This window comes from Anomaloglossus baeobatrachus, chromosome 5, assembly GCF_048569485.1.
Source record: "Anomaloglossus baeobatrachus isolate aAnoBae1 chromosome 5, aAnoBae1.hap1, whole genome shotgun sequence".
NCBI lineage: Eukaryota > Metazoa > Chordata > Amphibia > Anura > Aromobatidae > Anomaloglossus > Anomaloglossus baeobatrachus.
This window is the reverse complement of record NC_134357.1, coordinates 79,142,520-79,161,109: the sequence shown is the minus strand read 5'-3', so window position 1 is coordinate 79,161,109 and position 18,590 is coordinate 79,142,520. Positions and strand designations below refer to the sequence as shown.

Genomic DNA, 18,590 nt, shown 5'->3' with positions numbered 1-18,590 from the left:
TTAGATAAACTTGTATTGAGCACATTTATTATGCTGAGTTTTATTTTCTTGTATTGATTGGTTTTAGAAACTTCCCTTCTTAATTTTAAAAAATATATGGTTACTTGTATTATGTTCATCACATTTATACTAATTTTAAAATATATGGTTACTTGTATTGTTATGTTCATCACATTTATAATAAAATGTCATTTTTGCAAAATGATTACTTTAATAAACAGTTGTTTTAACTTTCCACAAGATTTGTTTGTCATTCATTCACTATTAAGGGCTACTGTGGGGAGCAGTACCACCATTGCTGCCGTTACATCACCCCCGGAGGCCCCAAATTATGAATATGAAGCCTTATATATTTTCATTTGGGGTTTTTAAACGGGGACGTTTGTGCGTCCCCGAAACCTTCAAACGACATCTCTTTTTCGATTTCTTATAATTGTATGTGCGCTCGCAGTGTGTGATACCACGACCCCTTGACACAGCATTTGCGTCATGGCGCGATCTCATTTCTGCAGCAAAGATCATTCTGATTTGTTAAAAGTGCGTCGCACTTTCACCTTCAAACATAGCATTGTAATATTTCACAAATCAACAATCCCGCCATGGCCGACGGCGGCCATTGGCTGGAGCAGGATCAACAACGTCCACCCCAATCTGATTGGAGCTAGCGTTCACGTGACGCTATCGGTCGAATCAGATGTGAAGAGGCGTTACCGCGGGTGACGCAACTGCGTTTGCTACGTAGACACACCAGCGAACAATGGCGGCACGCAGGAGGGCAACAGCTTGGGGAGAGGCGGAGGTCCGGTACCTAATTAGAGAAGTGGATGCTCGCGATTATGATTGCCGTGAGGCGCAAGAGCATCCACTTCTCCATAAGAAAGCGGTATTGCGCAGGATCCAACGTGGGTTGAGGAGGAGATTTCATTTGGAGCGCACCTGCGCCCAGATCCGAAAAAAATTAGCGGATCTGCGGTACCGCTCCAGTGCCCGGATCTCTGCCATACAAGCAGAGTTACAAAACCAAGGTAGGCGCAGATGAGTGTGCCTTGGCAACGTATAATGGTGTTCTTAAATATATATCTATTTATTTTTATATATATATATATATATATATATATATATATATATATATATATATATATATATATATATATATATATCTCTATCTATCTATCTATCTATATATATATATGTATATATATATATTTATTCTAAAAATAAATATATAAATATATAATACATATATAAATAATATATATATATATCATATATATATAAGTCTATACATATATTTTTAAATTAAATATATATATAATTCATATTAATTATATATAAATATAAATATAAGAAAATATACATATATAATAAGTAATAAATATATTGATTTAAATGTATATATTTAGGATATATATATCCTTTTACTTAATTAAAATTATATATATATAATCTATTTTATAGATCGATAGATTATATATATATATATAAAACATATAAAATATATATATATATATATATATAGATATATAGATACAATTCGAAAAATATATTTAGATATATATAATAATAAAAAAAAAATATACATAATATATATCTATATATAATTATAAAAATATATCATATATTAATTATATATATATATAATTATAAAAATATATAATATATTAATTATATATATATATAATTATAAAAATAAATATATACAGATAATATTTAAATAATAAATATATATATTTTAATGTATATATATTTATTATATATATATATATATATATATATATATATATATATATATTTCCCATGAACTGACAACCCTCTATCAGCACACAGTTTTCATATGTTCTGATATACCTCTTGTCCTTGGCACCCAGCTTCGCCATGCTTGGCAAAACATCATTCCCTCACCACCCAGCTTTTCCCATATCAGAGAGAGCATGGCAAAGCCGGGTGCTGTGGGTAGTGGGTCTTTTTCCCTCAGCACAAAAAAATTCCATCTCCTGCTTGGATTTTTGTACCCCCTCATATCTAGTTCTCCAAATACAATATTGGCCCCCACATAGCCTTCCATATAGTATAAAGGGTTCCACATAACCCTTCAGATATTAGAATGCATCCCATAGTCCTCCATGAACTGTAATGAATTTCCTAGAGTTCTCCATGAAGTTTCATTCACCCCAGAGTTCTCCATATATTATACTGCACCACATATTCCACAATGTGTTCAAATTCACCCCCATAGTCCTTGTATAAGGTAGGCTACGTAGTCCGCCATATATTTCAATGTACCCCCCACAGTCCTATATGTATCATAACGCAACCACATTAAACTTTATATTTTCTTAAGAACCCCCAGAGGAGCAAGGGGCCGCAGAGGAGGGAGAGCATGTGCCCGAGCCCCCGGTGGATCTACAGCCACCAGAGGAGGAGGAGGAGGAGGAGGAGGAGTACCACCCACAGGGGCCACCGGCCGGATCGCCCCCCGGTAATTTTTTAATATAACATTAACGCCATATAAAGTACAAAACAAAAAGCTGTTGAGTACTATAAAGTGTTTTTTGTTATCATAGATGCTAGTCCAGGCTCCATAAGTGAGTCTGTATCGGACGAGGGGGATAACCGTAAGTCATGAATCTCCTACTTTGTAATAATAAGCAGAAATAAAAATTATGATTTATTAATTTTACCATTCCCTCCATAGGCATACCCACTTTGGCCGAAATCATGTCCTCCCAAAGAAGGATTTTGTCGGCCCACAGGAGGCTGATGGCCAGAGTGGAGCGGCATGCGGCGCTGCTGGCCCGTTATGTGGCTGGACAAGGGGAGGGCAGCAGCAACTAACGTTTTTTTTTTTTTGTTATTGTATCCATATTCATGTGTTATAAAAAATTTGAAATTGATATCTGCTGTTTGGTATGTCTCATTGCATAAAGCAAGTTAACAGCTATCACCACTCACAAACTCACCACTCACAAACATCATATTACATGTAGGCATCTGTATAGATGCACCAATCCCATTATCCACGAGGGGGGTGACTAGGCTTTACTGGTTGTTTGCTGTACATGAGTGTGTGGGTTGTGTGGTGGTATGCCAATGAGGGTGGAGTATGGTACAATCTCTGTAACTACCGTGTTTTGCCAGGGCATCACAACCATATGCTGAATTAAGTAACGCAGGCAGCAAGATTGAAACAACATAAATTTATTATTACAATGAAAATATAACAATCAATTGAAATTAATTTCAAATAACAAAACAACAACAATAACAAAATTTAGTGGCCGTCTTCATATTGGTGGACATATTCAGGCCGGGTGGGAGATGACAGTTGGCTTAAAAATGAATCATTTGAATACCTGGGATAATGTGGGGGGGGAAACTGTGGGGGGGGATACTGTGGGGGGGGATACTGTGGGGGGTGGTCAAGCTGCAAGCGTGGTGGATGCATCCTGTTCGGTGTACTTTGCAGGGGCTGGCGAGGAATCCATGTATTAGAATCATGGGACTGGTTCTTCTTGCATATCGTGTCATTGTCATCCAGTTCTCCTCGGCCTGCCTTTCTTAGGACTTCCAACATCAGTCTTTCGGCTTGCTCCCTCTGTGTGGAATCCAATTTGCAGAGTCTGTCCGATGCAAATGCGGCAAAGCTATCGACTGGGGTGCTTTTTGGCTGTGATAGCAGTTGGGTTGCCAAAGAATAAAATTCAGCCGATGTCACAGGGGTGTTGGCCTTCTTTTTGCGTAACTGTCTTCGCCGCATTTCACCAGAGGGTGCAGGTGCCTCATTATCCTCCACAATAGGCTCGCTCGATGTGGTGGGGTTCTCATTCAATTGGGGCCTCACCATATCTGTCTGAGGGTTCTGCGGGAACAGAAAAATAAATGTTAATTAAAAGTCATACATTAACCCCTTAACGACCGCGGGCAGTAAAATTACGTCCTAAATGACATAATCTTACTGCCCGCGGTCCTCCGGCGGCAGCATGCCGCGATCGGCACACATCTCAGCTGATTTTCACAGCTGAGATGTGTGCCTGCTAGGCACGAGCAGAATCGTTATCTGCTCGTGCCGATTAACCCCTTATATGGCGCTGTCAATACATGACAGCGCCATTATAAGCGCGATTGCGGTAAGCATTTACTTACCACCCGAAACCGGAAGTCACGTGACGCGATCACGTGACTCCCGATAGTTGTCATGGTAGCACAGGGTCATGTGATGACTCCTGTACTACACCTGACTTAGTTTCACTTTCGCTGTGCCCGGGGCACAGCAAAAGAGAAAGACAGCGTATCTGCTGTTTACAGCCTTGTGGCTGTGATCAGCAGATACTGCAGAGCGATCGGAATGTTGATCGCAATAGCCCCCTAGGGGGACTAGTAAAATAAAAAAAAAAAGTTAAAAAATAAGTTTTAAAAAATTAAAAAAAAACAAAAAAACCTAAAAGTTCAAATCACCCCCCATTCGCCCCATTGAAAATTAAAGGGTTAAAAAAATAAAAAATATACACACATTTGGTATCGCCGCGTTCAGAAACGCCCGATCTATCAAAATATAAAATCAATTAATCTGATCAGTAAACGGCGTAGCGGCAAAAAAATTCCAAACGCCAAAACGACGTTTTTTTGGCGCCACAACTTTTGCGCAAAATGCAATAAGAGGCGATCAAAACGTAGCATCTGCGCAAAAATGGTACCGTTAAAAACGTCAGCTCGAGACGCAAAAAATAAGCCGTCATTGAGCCTAAGATCCCGAAAAATGAGAACGCTACGGGTCACGGAATATGGCGTAAAACGTGCGCCACTTTTTTCGGACAAACTTCCGATTTTTTTTTAACCCCTTATATAAAAGTAAACCTATACATGTTTGGTGTCTACGAACTCGCACTGACCTGAGGCATCACACCCACACATCAGTTTTACCATATAGTGAACACAGTGAATAAAATATCTCAAAAACCATAGTGCTATCGCACTTTTTTTGCTATTTTTCAGCATTTGGAATTTTTTTGCCATTTTCTAGTACACAATATGGTAAAACTGATGGTTTCATTTAAAAGTACAGCTCGTTCCGCAAAAAATGAGCCCTCACATGACCATATTGACTGAAAAATAAAAAAGTTACGTCTCTCAGAAAAAGAATGGCGAAAAAAAAAAACGGAAAGCGAAAAATCGGCCGGTCGTGAAAGGGTTAATAGTTAGTAAATTTAATTAAAGTGTGACAAAATTGTATTGGAGTGTACTTATCTGAACTGGAAGGGATAACATTTCCAAACTGCACAATAAATCATGGCAACAATAAGTTACTATTTTGTGTTCCTCAATGGCATGTACATAAAAAGTTTGAATACTATGTAACGTGAAGCAAATAAGGTACTTACATCTACAACAGCGGAGGTGTTGTCATCGATCGGGATGTCATCGTTTTCAATGTCTGCTTCCAGGTCTACGTTTCTTTGGTAGGAGCTTTCCATCATTCGTGGTAGCTCCTGGTCCCTTGTGAATTCCAGGAGATTGAAATACCACAAGGGAGAAACATATACCTGGTCAGTGCCGGCCCCTGACTTTTTTGATTTGTCCACCTTATTTGCTTCTTTCTTATATACAGTCCTCAAGCCTTGGATCTTCTTTTTTACTACTTTGACATCCACCGCCTCGCCTCCACTGTGTTTTTTAAAAAGATCCACCAGTTGGGCATAGGCGGCTTGTTTTTTTATTCTGTCTGAATATTCTGTGGATTTGATTCTCCACAAGCAGGGCAGTGATTGATACAAATCCAACAGCTCACGCACAAAGTCTTCTTTGTTATAATAAGCCATCTGAAATAAAGAATGAAAAATTTATATGTAAACATAAAAGAAGTTGCAATAAACCGATCACAATTTTTGGTTATGGTGTGGCAGAGACTAAAATGGCCGCCCCTATGTGTGGCAGAAACACAAAATGGCGGCTGTAGCTGAGAGACAAAAGATGAAAAAAATCCAGCACTCAAAGCATTCAACTGAAATTGTTTTATATTTTATTCATGGATCTGTGTAATTATTAAAGACGTTTCGGTCATCCGACCTTCATCAGTTTACACAGAAAAGGTTCTGTAGACAGTATGTGACATTGACTGCAGACCGGGACGGGCAGCTTTTTCCTCTGGTCCAGCTTTTTCATATATTTCTACAGAACCTTTTATGCGTAAACTGATGAAGGTCGGATGACGGAAACGTCTTTAATAATTACAGAGATCCATGAATAAAATATAAAACAATTTCAGTTAAATGCTTTGAGTGCTGGATTTTTTTCATTTTTTGATCTGGGGTGGGACCCTATCCAAGCACCAGCGACTATAGAAGGAGTGCCACATTTCTATATTTTATTTAATGAGAGACAAAAGAGCCAGCAATGCTAGGATAGGACACATTACAAACAGCACTATGGAGAGACCCCTCTTTAAAAGGCATTATACACGCACAGATAAAAGCCAGCAACTTTAACTCACATAATAACTATTAACATATATCTAACAGCAATCAACTCACATAATAAATATTAACATATATCTTAACAGCAAGAACATTATTCAAAAAAAAGCCCACCCCCCCAACAAGAAAAAAGACCTACCTTTTCAAAGAAGTGTATATCAATGTAGAATCCAAGCGGAATCGCAAATACGATCTCACCGACACTCGACAGCACTGCAAGGATACTCCAGGTGCAACTGCGGCTTCGATCCGAAAAACACACCAACAAAGCGACCGGGTACAATGGACGAAGGAATCAGGGTGGAGACGCAGGTTCTATCTCAAAGCAAAGCGCAAAAGAAGTGACAAAGGGTGGACGCGATCCAAAATTTAACCGCTAGATACGCCCCCTGCATGCCCAATCAGAACGCAGTATTGGCCGCCAATGAAAGCGGAGGGGGGTATGGAAAAGGCGACGCAAATGTGACTCACTGCATAATGGGATTGGAATCGTTAACATAGTAGCTGTGTGACAGGGTCCTTATCAATCAGAGCGGAGGGGGTGGAAAAGGCGACGCCCGCCCGGCCGCCCAATCAGAACGCAGTATTGGCCGCCAAAGAAAGCGGAGGAGGGTATGGAAAAGGCGACGCAAATGCACGCCTACGTGACTCACTGCATAATGGGATTGGAATCGTTAACATAGTAGCTGTGTGACAGGGTCCTTATCAATCAGAGCGGAGGGGGTGGAAAAGGCGACGCCCGCCCGGCCGCCCAATCAGAACGCAGTATTGGCCGCCAATGAAAGCGGAAAAGGCGACACAAATGCACGCCTACGTGACTCACTGCATTTTACTACGCCCCTAATGGGATTGGAATCGTTAACATAGTAGCTGTGTGACAGGGTCCCAGCGATTTCAAAGATCGTTATACGGGACGCATGCTCGTTCATAAACTCGTTATGTGTGACACCCAACATGCGATTTCAACAACGACTCATAAACGATCCAGAAAGTGTGACGTAGTAGCGATCTCGTTCACGATCTCGTTATGTGTGACTGGACCTTTAGACTTTTATATTATCTATTAATGACTTTTAGATTACCTATGTAATTATTAAATAGGAAAGGGTTCTTTACAGTTAGAGTAGTCAGACTGTGGAATGCCGACCATAAGAGGTTGTAATGGCAGATACTATAACAGCTTTTATAAAAGGGCTGGATGATTTCCTCAGTACACAACATTGTTAGTTATAACTGATTTAGTGACAAAATATATAATTGGTGGAGGAAGGTTGAGCAAGATGGACCGAGGGCTTTTTTCAACCTAAGTAATATGTAATTATTATTGAATTTTAGGATAAAATTAATAAAAGTGATTAGCACAGTGAAATGTTTTACACATTTACGTATTCTCAGGATATGTTTCTTGTTACTAACAATGGGCTATCGCATGACGTCAAGCCTTCCATATTCCACATACAGATGATCAGCATTTTTTTTCCAAATCCTATTAACCGTGTAGCACGCAAGGTACATGGCAAGAACTGCCTGCGATGATAATGTTCCAGATATAAAGTGGGCATAGCGTTAAACCTCTAAATCACTCTAAATTGACTGCGCACCCGGCAATAGCGCTCCCACTGTGAGTAGAATAAGTTGTTAGACGGCACGTTGTGCTCACATATTTCCTCCAGATGGAAGAGTTATTGAGCCATATGTATCCAGAGAGGGAAAGCAGAGTCTTTTGTAGGTTAAAAGATTTTGATAGAGCACCAGCATGACATCCCAGTTCCATCTAACATGAGGTTAGATACAAGGTCTGTTAAAACACCTCATTTTGTTATAGGGTGATCTAAAACCTGTTCATATAAAAACACTATATGGTTGTATCATTTTTGCTGAGGGTTTGTCAAGGACTACACTCTGACCCTAAGCATTTCAAAAATGAAAATCTCTCTGCCACTCCCCCTTCTCTCAGTGTTATGCGGGCGTCACACGGTACGATCTATTGTGCAATCGCACGAGCGATCGTACCCGCCCCCATCGTTTGTGCGTCACGGGTAAATTGCTGCCCGTGTCACACAAAGTCGTTTAACCCCCGTCACACGCACTGACCTGCTGAGCGTCATCGCTGTGGGCGGCGAACATCCTTTTCCTGAAGGGGGTGGGACGTTCGGCGTCACAGCAACTTCACACAGAGGCCGGCCAATAGAAGCGGAGGGGCGGAGATGAGTGGGACGTAAACATCCCGCCCACCTCCTTCCTTCCGCATAGCCGGCGGGAGCCGCGGGACGCAGATAGGCTGTGTTCATCATTCCCGGGGTGTCACACAGTGCGATGTGTGCTACCCCGGGTACGATGAACAACCTGCGAAAAGTAAAATAAACGATTTTTTAAAAATAAACGAGGAGTACACGATACCCGATTTCTCACCGATTTGCGATCGCTCGTAGGTATCACACGGGACGACGTCGCCAACGAAGCCGGATGTGCGTCACGAAAACCGTGACCCCGACGATCTATCGCATGATAGATCGCCTCGTGTGACGCCCGCATTAGAGATAGCAGGGAGGTAGGAGCTGTACACAGATGTGCAGTGAAGAGGGGAGAGGACATGAAAAACAGGCTAAAGACAAGGAGGAAAGCATGTGGACAGGAAATAGATGATGCATTGGAGCAAGGTACGACAGAAACCCTCTGGATATACACAGACAACATCCAGCCTATATTACTGGGAAACACACTCAGACAAGGTAAAAAAAACTCTGAACATTGAAACAAGTTGCAAACTCGATATCCAGGGGGCTAAACATGAATGAAGGAATGAAGATTGCAAACTAAAAATGTTATCAATAAAAGTGTAACTGCTAATATATGTATATTTTTCAGATGCAAAGGCGACGAGCACTGTTGAATGAACACTGAGCTGACAAGAGAGAGCAGTGAAGACACGGTGAAGAAAGCTTTGAATCTAGATCAAGAGAGGTCATTATTCCCCTATACCCTGCCCTGGTCAGACACCACCTGGAATACTGTGTATAGTTCTGGGCACCCCAATTCAAGAAAGACATCGATATATTGGAGCAAGTCCAGAGAAGAGCAACCAAGATGGTAGAAGGTCTGCAAACCATGTCATATGAAGAACGGCTAAAAGAACTAGGGATCTTTAGTTTGAAAAAAAGATGGCTGAGAGGAGGCTTAATAGCGGTCTACAAATATCAGAAAGGTTGTCACAGTGCAGTGGGAACTACCCTATTCTCATGAGCACAAGGAAGTACAAGAAGCAATGGGATGAAACTTAAAGGAAGTAGATTCAGATTAGACATTAGGAAAAACTTTCTGACAGTGAGGGCAGTCAGGGAATGCAACAGGTGACCACGAGAGGTAGTGAGGGCAGTCAGGGAGTGCAACAGGCTACCGCGGGAAGTAGTGAGGGCAGTCAGGGAGTGGAACAGGCTACCACAGGAGGTGGTGAGCTCTCCATCAATGGAAATTTTCAAGCGGAAACTGGATAAACATATTGCTGGGATGATTTAGGAAGGTCTACACTCACAGGGGGTTGGACCCGATGGCCCTTGAGGTCCCATACAACTGTACCATTCTATGATTCTATGACTCTCCAATGTTGCCGAACCTGAAGTATGCAAGCAGAAAGTCCAGAAGAAAGCAATGAAGCAGTGAAACTAAACGGAGGTGAAAAGTCTGTTATTGCTTCACATTGTGCAAACAAGCGTTGCGTAGGTGTGAGTCACGTACGGACGGTGGCTGTTTAGTGAGATTCAACACTTCTACAGGTCCTGTAGAAGTGCAGTTTGCCAGGCGTGAAACGGCCGTCATCCTTATGGGACTCGCCCCTACCCAACTGCTTGTTCATACTATGTGAAGGAATAAAAGACTTCTCCCCACCGGTGAGTGCCACCGCTTCATCGCTTTCTTGTGATCTCTCTATATGTATATTTTTCCATGTCAAAGGTGTCGTTAACCACGAAAATGAATTTTCACATTGATTTTCCACCTAGTGTGTCAATGAGATTAGGAAAATCTCATCCACTTTTCTGTTGGATTTAACTTCACACAAATAACTTTATGGAACACTGTAACATGTTATTACTATCAGAGTAAACTACAATTACTAATTCATTTTTATAGTATTTACAGAGATTAAAGGTTTTTTTCCCCACTAACAAGGTTAAACGTAAAGCTGATTTTAGTCAATAAATCTTGGAATAACAACAAGTTCCACAATTGGAAGTGATAAAAAAAAAATGTCCCTATGCTGAGATAATCTTACATATGTGTCCATGCTATACAGTATATTGTGTAATGGCCGTATCTGACCGTACAGGGACATGGTCTGATCACACCACATCTCCTGGACTGGGGAGGACGTAAAAAAAGTATTTAGATATTACAGAATGGGATTGTAGCTGATTTTTTGTGTGAGGTAAAACATTTCCCTGCCTCTTTTATCTTATAGAAAGTATTATTTTCGATCCTGTGCAGTAATGTCTTTATACTGTCTTTTGTGTCCTCCCCGGCCCAGGACATGTGGTATGATCAGACCATGTCCCTGTACGGTCAGACACGGCCATTACACAGTACATAGCAAGGACACATATATAAAATTATCTCAGAACAGGAACATTTTTGTTAAACACATACAATTGTGGAACTTTATTATTATTCCAAGATCTATTGAAATGAACTCTGTGGGGAAAACCCCTTTAAAGGGACAGTCTCATCATGGTCGCGCGTGACCTTCTTCTCTTAGACAGATCAGATTAGTTACACAAAGAAGAGCTAGTGATACTGAAGACTGGCCACCATTGTTTTTTATTTGTATGGTAACGGACCGAATCAGCCATACAGCAGAAAATGTAGGATGTGTTTATATATACTGAGACACTGAGCAATGATACAAGGCAGGGTCTGCAATGATCTATTTATGGCTGGTGTCCGACTTGCGCTTGCCTCGCGTGTATCTTGCGCGAGTTTCGTGGTGCATCTCTCGGCACGGACACACACGCTGCTCACAGGAGTGGGTCGGCTGCATAGAGATGCGTGTGTGACGCCCTGGCCTATCAGGTCATCACAGGGTATTGTGCAATTGGCCCTCCTGTGCTATAGCCACCTCCTCTTTGGTTACAGGTCCCCAACTATGGTGTTGCCATCATCAGCTAATCAAAATCCTTGGAACACTCTGCACCACACCCACCAGACACACTAGTTGACGGCCTGATTGGATTAGGGTCGCCCATGTGGGGGGGTTGGTTAAGGAGAGGTCAGGAGTCAGTCAGAGAAAGGGAGAGTGAAGTGTTGGAAGTACAGGAGAGAGGAGGTCAGGAGCTGGGCTCCATGGAAGTAACTAGGTGGCAGACGGTGGTCTTGGCCTAGTAGGAGCTGGACCCCCGGTCGCAGGGGATCGTGACAAGGGGCACGGAACTGTCAAGGAGGACAGCCGGCGGCATTGTACCATCACCGGGCTGGGACCAGGGCACGATGGGGTACATGGACCCTAGGTCAGGGAGTAGCTTCAGGCAACCTGACAATTTACCCAACGAGAACGGAGCTAACACCATCACCGAGTCCCCGGACATCCCCCCTACCCGTAGAGGGGTTAGAACACCTAGCTACCCACTCCATCGCCCCCAGGTACTCCAAGCTGCAACAGTGGTACTCCACCTTACCACACACCATGGGTGGCGTCATGAACTGTAAATACACAATCCCCTGTAAATAACCCCTTTATTTGAGTGGCCGCACGACCCTCGGGACCGGAGACCCCTCAAGCCACCGGATCTGAGCAGCCCGGCTGCTGATGCGGGGGAGGCACACATGCAACCAACCCACTCCTGTGAGCAGAGTGTGAGTCCGTGATGGGTGATGCAGCGTGAGATACACGCGAGGCAATCGCAAGTGGGACAGCGGCCTTATATTTATTGTGGGTAATCCTTGTTTTCCATTATTTATGTTAGAAGAGAGGAAACCCAACAATACAGCTCTCTCCGCACCATTAAAAAGGCAAATCATAGAGAGAACAGAAAAAAAATGCAAAATGAATCTCCTGTGCTGTACTTAAAGAATGACAGGAAGATGCCCTCTCTTCCTCCGAATATGTTCTGTCCAGGCTTCCCCATCCGCACGCTCCTCACTATGTAAATATTTCCTACACACTTCTCTCATCTCCTCGTCTGCCTTCTATAGCCAAACATTCTGCCATTTATAACAACAGACGTGTGACAAGCCACGACCTCTGATATTTAGTCAAGTTTAATCACAAAGGCCATAGAACCATATAGAAATGTAAGTCGTATTTTAGGATTTGTAAAATGATGAGCAAGATCTCAATCCAGGCAAATAAAGAATGAAGAGATTGATCTCTCCATTCCATTTTCAAGCAGCTACCTCTCCAATTAAAGGAAATCTGTCAGCAGGTTTTTGCTAGTTAATCTGAGAACAGCATGATGTAGGGGCAGAGAAACTGATTCCAAAAATGTGTCAATTGTTCAGCAGTTTGCTGCAGTTTCAATACAATCAATGTTTTATCAGCAGATTATCATCAATGCAGGACTAGGTGTTACATACCAGATAGTCTAACTATTCTGTGTAACTCTGCCCCCCCACCACTGATTGGCAGGTTGCTGACATGCACACACAGGCCAATCAAGGCTGTGGGTGGGGTAATACACAACTCAACATCTAATCACTACTACATCTACAGCAGAGAAAACAGGGATTTTATCAAAACTACACCAAGCAGTCAAGTAAGTGACACATTGCTTGAATCAGACAATCAGCCCCTACATCATGCTGCTGTCAGATTACATAGCAAAACCCTGCTGACAGATTCCCTCTCCATCTTGATGACGGAACAGGGCGTTAATGGCTCTCTGTACTTGCCATAGGTTGGACCTGCATCTACCAGACGTTAATAGCATATCCTGATGATATTTAATAAATAATGGCCCTCTGTGCTTACCATAGGTTGGATCTGCAACTATCCGACATTAATAGCATGTCCTGACAATATATAAAAAATAATAGTGATAGGCGGACCCGGACTGTAAAAGTTTGGATCCGGGCGGTTTCAAAAGTACCCAAGTTCCACGCCCAGAGTGCTCAGGGAACTCAGGGTAATGATCCAGATCCGGTAACTCGGGTAATAAAAAAAATGAAGGAAAAATAAAGAAAATAAGTATAAAGCAGGTGCACTGTACTTATCGAGTCTCCGAAGAGGCTACCGGGCTGCTCACTCTACTTTCAGGGCCGCTCATTATTGCTCATCCATATGCACTCCTTCCCCCGCCCACCGGCCGTCCTGGCGTCTCTGATTGGTTGCAGTTAGACGCACCCCCAGCCTGTATGACCGTGTCTGACTGACTATTCATTAAATATATAAAATGGAAATTCCGGTTTAGTAAGAATAGAAAACTAATGTAGTAGAGAATTAAATCAAGGTCTTTCCCTATCAATGTGTTTTCCTCATATAAATTAAGTTATGATCACAATGCCATATTTCCATAACAAAGCAAAGCGTAAGGAAAGAAAATGTCCTGACCTTCCTGATTAAATAAGAATATTCTTAATACAATAACCAGCTATTATATTGGATGGAACGGACCACCATCAATTTAATGAATTCATCTAATACAAAACATTTTACACGCCGATAAGCACGTAACGGGGTCACAGCCCCATAAAGTTCCCATTGTCAATGGCACATGTTTCTTCACATTGTGACATGGTCTTCACTGTAAATTTATTTGTACATTTCCAGGAAGGAATACAAAAGGAGAAACGTCCATCATAACAAAGAGTTCTTGGAAAAGTTACTTCAGAATGGTAATTTTATGGGAAGTACAAGTATTTAATAATAGGAGAACTTTTACGTCCCTTTTAAAATATTAGAAGCGTAAAATAAAATATCTTAAAACGTGTTTAAAGGGAACCTGTCAGATACAATGTGCACCCAGAACCACGAGCAGTTCTGAGTGCATATTTCTAATCACTGAAATGTCCCAGGATCTAGTAGCATAGATAGAGATCTTTAGAAAAAGTGTTTCTAAATATCCTTTATGATATGCTAATGAGCCCAGGGACTAGTCGCAAGGGTGTTAGTTCCTGCACTCATTCCGCCCTCTTAGCATGTTAGCATACCCACAGGGGCGTGCTAACATGCTATTCAATGCACCATCACCAGTGGTGCCGCGCGTACCTGTGTTCGGTGTCACTGCTAATCAGAAGTCCCATCACTTCCGGTCATACGCAGTATGAAGCCAGTGAAGCCAGGTGCACCGGAAGTGCCCTGTGGGCGTGCTAACATGCTATAAGGGTGGAATGTGCGCAGGAACTAACGTCCTTGTGACTAGTCCCTAAGCTCATTAGCATATCATAAAGGATCTTTAGAAATACTTTTTCTACAGATCTCTTTATCTATGCTAGTGTATACAGGGACGGTTAGGCAGGGATTAGAAATATACACCCAGATCTGCTCATGGTTCGGGTGCATATTGGACCTGACAGGTTCACTTAAAAGGCTTTTCCAGGAATAAGTTATTTAAGCCGGATTTTGCTAGGTTTATATAGAAAATATGAGCAGTTACTCACCCGCCCCGGGTCCAGTGCTGTCTCTCAGACTTTCTGATTAGCTGCAGTGGTAATGTCACGACAACAATGCAGGTGACTGCTGCTGCTTATCACTGATGAAGATTAGCACAAACTGCTGAGCCCAGTGATTGTCAGTAGTGGTTATAAAGGGTTGTAAACATGATGTTAATGCTGCAGCCGATCAACAAACAGAGAGCAGCAGCGGAGAGGCGGCGCTGGACCCCGGGAGGGTGAGTAACTACTCTTTTTACTATTTTATAAGCTCAGAGGCTAAAAAAATCTTTTTCCTGGAAAATGCCTTTAAGAATAAAGGTTTAGGCAATGAATATCATACTGGTGGGAATCCAACTCTCTGCACCCCGCAGTTTGTAGGGGTTAGAGCATTGTATGTGTAGCAGCTGCTTCAGTTTACCTGCCTTCACATGCACATCAGTGGGCTAACCCGGCAGTATCCTGCAATGTCACAACTAAGTAAGCAGCGTGCAGCTAAACAGAGCAGTGTAACAGTAAAGTGGCTACAAGGCTTACGCAAGGACCGTGTCTCCTTCACTTAAAGTGCTCCAACCACCAGGATTTTCCTATATAAACTAAAGCCAGTGCTATACTGGCGCTATCATATGGATTCTATATATACCTTTAGTTGTCAAATTGGATGTATAGTGTTTGAAATATAAGCAAGTAAAGTTACAGAAATGTACAGCTTTTTGATTGTCAGCAGCTGCCGAACAGCTAATATGTGGGTTGTGTTTTGCTATTTATTCTCGCCCCTGTCTGCTGCCTGACCTCTGTAGATGCTAGACTGTATGGGCTCCTTCCAGGTATGAGTCACTTCTGTCATGTGATAGGGGCGTGTTAGACTGTAGGGCTGCATTTCTATCATCTACAAAGGCCAGACAGCAGTTGGGGGGAGGGAATAGAGCGCAAAACCCGACCCAGATATTAGCTATTCGGCAGCTGCTGCCAAACAAAAACCTGTACATTTCGGTAATTTTACTTGCCTATATTTCAAAAACTACACATCCGATCTCACAATTAAAAGTATGTATAGAATCAGCCTGATAGCGCCAGTATAGCACTGGCTTTAGTTTATATAGGAAAATCCTAGTGATTGGTGCACTTTAAGGCCTAGCTCACTTGAGCGTTTAAATTGGGCAAGTGCATTGAAAGAAAATCTCGCATTGAGCTCAGACCAATGTTACAGATGAAATCTGAGCGTTTTTCCTCAGCTCTAAATGCACTCAGGAAAAAACCCACTGTACGTTGTGACTTGCAGCATATCTCAGCTCACACAAAGCCATACAAATTTATGGGTGCGAGTGAAACATCGGACTACACTCAGATGTCCGATAGATGCAAAGACAAGCAATGGAGAAGATGTAGAAACTAATCTTTCCGCCTTCTCCGCACCTGTGATCCGATTTCCCCATGCGAGAGAATCGGATCACAGTGAATGACACTCGGATCATACTCGCAGCAAAGTCTGAGCCAAGTGTCATTAGCATTAGAGGTGAGTGAACCCAACTTTCGGTGTTCGTACCAAATACGGACCTTAAAAATGAAAAACGGAGTTCAGGTTTGGAGTTTGGATGCTTTATGTATGAAAGCCACTAGCTCGATCATCACTGTGCTCAGGTACGCTCAGTGCGAGCCACTTGCAATGTTTGAACAGCTCTCACTGGGGGGAAAAACAGCATGATCGGATGTAGTGTGCACCCCCTCCCCCGCACCTCCCAAAAAATGGAAAACCCTCGCCCACCCACCTTCAGAAGTGATCGGTTTATGGCAGGCTGCATGTGCGCGGATACCCGAATTGCCCAATTAGTGACATCTATTGGGGTTCAGGTCAAGTCCGGGTCCCAAACTGAACTTTATCGAAGGTCTGGCTGAACCCGCTAACAGAACTTCCAAACGTCCGCTCATCTCTAATTAGCATAATCCATCCGATTCTCTCATATCAGATGCTGTACACCAATGTAACTCAGTGCGACCCTGGCCTAGAATTTGACTTCCACCATTCTGATATTGATAGTGAGAGAATACAAGCCATTTTTGTTCTTATAGAAACCATCTTGTCTTATAACTGAATAATATCATAGAGCTCAGCTAACACAGATGGGCAGGGAAGTTTCACATTTCTACACACACCCCTGCAGCTCTTATTGGGGCATAGTTATTTCTTTGTTTGGGATACTATATAAACTGGTCATATTATGTAATAAAGACAGAAACTTTCAGTACACCACAGATGGTGCGGGCTGTATTGATTCCCAAGCGCTTGTAAAACAGATCTTATTAATTTGCAGTTCCAATGGCAAAAAAGGAGTGTATTTCGCTTACAATAGTTTATCCAAATGACAGGTCATGGGATATTTGATCATGTAAAACTAAACAGCATCAAAATATATTGGAGACAATTTAGTTAATTAACAATACAAAAAAAAAAAACAGAAGCGCAGTCAGGGTTGAATCGTACATGTTGAGCGGAGGATATCTAGGGATGAATGGCTCCTACGTAATCTGTATTCTGACTGGTCACTAGGACTACACTCCCATTACACGCCTTGTGTGTACATCATATACAGTATCAGATATGACTGCACAGCAGTAACTAACACAAACCACATTATAAAACAAATATACTGATGTATGTTGTACAAACAGTGATGGAAGTATCAGGACCTATTTGTGTTTCCTGTCTTCAGCGTTTCCTTCTTTCTCTATGTTCCTTCTGTTGACATTCCTTGACTTGTTTATCAATGCATATTTCATGTAAAACATCACATGTTCCTAATAACTTCATGAAAGATAATGTTAGTGGCCAAGAACAAAGAAGGGAAGTCATTTATTGTAAAATATCTCCAGTGATGTCACCGGTGGGTTCTGGCCAATGCTGATGTTGTGGTCATGGTACTGTAGAGCCCCTGGAGCTGTGTGACCGATTCGGAGAAATTACAAAATCCTGACCATGGACAGAGAAGAGCTGCTGGACGGACCTCATGACTCATTCTAGCTCTGAGAAGCGTAAAATTAATGTGTTGGATATTGTGCTCGCAGCGCTGAATCTCTGACTGCGCTCTCTCACGGAAGATAACACACTTTACTGGAGAACCGAGAAGAAAGTGCCACAGGCGAATCAACGGATCTAATAAACAGGGTCCGTGTGAGATACTTTAGACAAGAGCGAGCTCTAAGCAGCAGGTGTCTTCCATACACATGGGTCATAGGGTAAAGTACAATCTAAAGGGGTTATCCCATGAAAATGATTATTTAAAACTCAACATCACATCTAATATAAAAAACTCGGTGTATGTATGTGTGTATGTATGTATGTCCACTAAAGGAATCCGCACTGTCGCATTTACAATCACGAAATTTTGCACAGACGCCTCATGTGACCCAGGGAACGTCATAGACTATGTTTGGATTGGAAAATTTAACCCCGCGCTTTACAGTTACTCTCCAAAATCCTGCCTCTATTAAACTGAATGGAGGTGGGAGGTACAGGCTATTAATAGCAACTGTCAGTAGTTGCTA

General features: G+C 42.1%; 1 protein-coding gene and 1 long non-coding RNA gene across 4 annotated transcripts in view; one reads left to right on the top strand and one right to left on the bottom strand.

Moving 5' to 3' along the window:
• NEURL1 (neuralized E3 ubiquitin protein ligase 1) overlaps nt 1–18,590 on the bottom strand; it is a 395,339-nt gene that overhangs the window by 83,431 nt on the left and 293,318 nt on the right. The window lies entirely within an intron of this gene.
• LOC142313325 (uncharacterized) lies at nt 2,346–2,920 on the top strand. Its single transcript, XR_012754417.1, has 3 exons — nt 2,346–2,479; nt 2,565–2,615; nt 2,696–2,920. It is a non-coding gene; the product is annotated as an uncharacterized LOC142313325 (long non-coding RNA).